At 43.6% G+C, this 3,565-nt stretch overlaps 1 long non-coding RNA gene across 1 annotated transcript; it reads right to left on the bottom strand.

Annotated features, from left to right (window-relative positions):
• Nucleotides 1-1,806: 1,806 nt before the first annotated feature.
• On the bottom strand, nt 1,807-2,423 carry LOC142125335 (uncharacterized). Its single transcript, XR_012684857.1, has 3 exons — nt 2,354-2,423; nt 2,148-2,265; nt 1,807-1,942 (listed from the first exon to the last, which is right to left on the bottom strand). It is a non-coding gene; the product is annotated as an uncharacterized LOC142125335 (long non-coding RNA).
• Nucleotides 2,424-3,565: the final 1,142 nt, after the last annotated feature.

The raw sequence follows: 3,565 nt of genomic DNA, 5'->3' as shown, positions 1-3,565 counted from the left end.
GAGCCCGTGGAAGATTGGAGAAGCAGTTTAGGAGAAATGGTGGAGTGCAGATCAAGCTGAAGCAGAATCAGAGTTTGTTGGAGAAAATTGCTTTTATTTCACAGAAAAAGTGTGTATTAACAGCAATTATGACACACTGGATGGATGAAGAGGTGCGTGAGCTGCTGAATGTCAGAGGGGAGGAAGAAATTCGAAGGCAAGTGACTGGGACTGTAAAGGATGCCACAGTGTACTACAACATCGCCAAAATACTCACACAACGTGGCATAAAGAGGACACAGCAACAAGTCCTGAACAAATTGAAGTCCCTGAAGAAGCAGTACACTAAAGTCCATGACCACAACAGGCGCAAAAGTGGCGCTGCAAGAATGGACTGGCCCTTTTATGACCAGTGCAATATGGTCTTTGGACATTCTCCTCTGACAAATCCAATTGCACTGTCATCTTCTAGCAATGTGGAAGCGGCTATACCAACACCACCAGAGAGCACACAGACAAGCGAGGCCGCAACGGTAATAATAGAAAATTCTATAGAAGACACAACAGATGACACCAACATTTCTTGGGACGCACTGAACGATTCACAGCCATTCCCTGCTGCGCGAGTCGTTACAGATACTTCGCAAGAAACGCAGCCAGAACCAGTGCCGGTGTCAGAGTCTACGCCAGGTCCCAGTTTACGCTCCAACAGTAAGTATCTTTAATAATCTCACATAATAACCAACTATATATACATACCAATATATCTACATAATTGGCAAAAAAAAATTAACTGTATAAACATAACTACCAAAAAAAGAGAAGTATATCAACATAAATGCAAACCAAATACCAATATATCTACATAACTTAAAAAAGAGAACTATATCAACAAAAAGCCCAAAAGACAAATATAATACACTCCAAAGTATTAAAACATTAACACGCATATGTTGCAGTGAAAAACTACTGGGCAAGAGGGAGGAGGCCTCAAGCACATATCAGCTTACAACACTGCTTTTTTGTTCTGCCACATTATACATTCTAATGTATGTTTTACTGTGTTTTTTTCTACGTATAGTTTACAACGTTCCTAAAAAACGCAAAAGGCCCAACAAAATGAAGCAAGCAACTAAAACAATGACAACTGTCATGATGGATCAACTGCGGGAGATGGACAGCACCATGAGGGAACACGAGAATACACAACTGCAGCATTTCATGGACAATGAGCGGGATCTCCAGGACTCTTTCCTCATGCAAATCATGAACATGCAGGAACGCGTGTTAGCGAAAATCGTGACTGTATGATGGGATTCATGGACAGACTCCTCTCACGGGTGCAGGCACCTCCTCCAAGTCCTTACTATTATGACGGACATTATCCTATGTACCAGCTGGGGCAACACATGTTAGGCAACAATAACCCTCCAAACCCGGTACAGAATACACAACATGCTCAACCTATGGGTAACCCCAACATAGAATACCCACCTGGTAACCAAACCACTCCACAACCAGAAATGCCACAATATCGGCAATTGTAATAATCATGTTTTATGGACAAATGTTTAACAGTTAATTGTTATCATGTATGTTACGTGTGATCTGGAAACACGCCGTTAGCTTCACATATTACGTGAAAAGCAAATTTGCACTTACTGTTTGGGCACATTTGTGTCTTCTGTTTACTACTTGTGTACGTATTTTTTTTTTTCTACATGCAAGTAAGCACTTTTGTATTGTGTCATTTTATATTTTTGTGAAGAGACATATGAGGAAATATGTACAAAACAAAATACAATATGTGAAATAAACATATTTTTTTTTTACTTTTACATTTGTGTGGTACATTCAAACAAGTGAGGTCAAATTGGCAGTGAGGGTGGTCCTAATAAGTTCAGCAGAGGTATTGGTGCGCTCTCCTTCAAAAGTACTGGAGTCCATCAACAAACGTAGATTTCTGTAAATAAAAACATGCAGTTTCACGTCACCATGTTAAAAATATTGGTAACGCAGTACACTTGGTACTATATGGTGAAAATGCATTTTGCAAATGGTACATCTATATATAAAAAGGGCCAGTAAATACATACAATATTGATAGCATACAATACTATATAAGCTTCAATTACAAAAACAACATACAACATTACACCTATATTTACCTCTCTAGGGAACAGCCAGCCATCTTGTCTTTCCTCAACAATTTGGTAAAGGTCTGAATTTGCTAGAACTCTGGCGTCATGGGAACGTCCAGGCCAGCCGATGAAAACATCTGTGAAACTGACATAAAAAAATACATATAGCAATGTTTTACATTACGCATTACACATGGCACAGTCACATAAAAAAAAACATAAAAAATGCTTACCAATAGTTGTGGTCAACCACAGCCTGCAGAATGATGGAATGCCAGCCTTTGCGGTTGTAGTAATCCGCATAGTTGTCTGTGGGGGCAATGATGGCGATGTGTGTCCCGTCTATGGCTCCAGCACACTGTGGAAACCCACGCTTCAGGAATCCTGCAATTGTATCATCCAGGCGCTGACCTTGTGGTAAGGAGATGAAGCGATGATACAGGGCTTCCAGCAATGCCGTGGTGACTGCATGCACTAGAGTGCACACCGTGGATATCCCACAAAAGTGAGTCGTCGGCCATGATGAAAAGTAATTTGGTAAACAATCACCACCCACTTTTGCATCATCTTTATGCGTCAAAAAAACAGTCACCTTTCAATGACATCACCATTTTTCAGCCAATGAAAACTGCTCTGATGATGACTCCCACAAATTGCCAGGGCACAGACTTGTGCAGTATGAATGGGGTCAACCCGGGAAATTCCCGGGTCCGAGGTGCAGTATGAATGGTGTTTCTGAGCTGGGACGCTCCGAGCACTGGCAAAAACCCGGCTTGAAAAACCCGGGACATTGCCGGGGCGGCAGTATGAAAGCGGCAATAAAGGTAAGTAAAGAAACAGAGGCAAAGGGAGGAAAACAGAAAGGGACAGAGTGATGGAATGAGAGGGGGTGGCGAGAGAAAAAAAAGGCACCGTGTGATGGAAGGAGAGGGGGAGGGTAGCAGCATGGCACAGTGATGAAGGAGAGGGGGGGACAGCATGGCACAGTGATGAAGGGGAGGGGGGGCCGCATGGCACAGTGTGATGAAGGGTAGGGGGGCAGTATGGCACAGTGTGATGAAGGGGAGAGGGGGGGCAGTATGGCACAGTGTGATGAAGGGGGGCCAGCGTGGTTGTGATGAAGGGGCACAGTAATGTGTGTGTGATGGCACAGGGGGCTTGTGGTACTGTGTGTGATGGCACAGGGGTCTTGTGGTAGTGTGTTTGTGTGTGATGGCACAAGGGGCATGTGGTAGTGTGTGTTTGAGTGATCGCACAAAGGGCTTGTGGTTGTGTGTGTGTGATGGCACAGGGGGCTTGTGGTATTGTGTGTGTGATGGCACAGGGGGCTTGTGGCAATTTAGTGTGTTTGTGATGGCACAGGGGGCTTGTGGTAGCGTAGTGTGTGTGAGGTAGGTTTAAGATGGGGTGGTTTTAGGACTACTGAATGTGGGGGTGAGACATTG

This window comes from Mixophyes fleayi, unplaced genomic scaffold (genome assembly GCF_038048845.1).
Source record: "Mixophyes fleayi isolate aMixFle1 unplaced genomic scaffold, aMixFle1.hap1 Scaffold_26, whole genome shotgun sequence".
In the NCBI taxonomy this organism is placed as follows: Eukaryota; Metazoa; Chordata; class Amphibia; order Anura; family Limnodynastidae; genus Mixophyes; species Mixophyes fleayi.
Note: the sequence above shows the minus strand (reverse complement) of the source record. Positions and strands in the feature narration are given on the sequence as shown.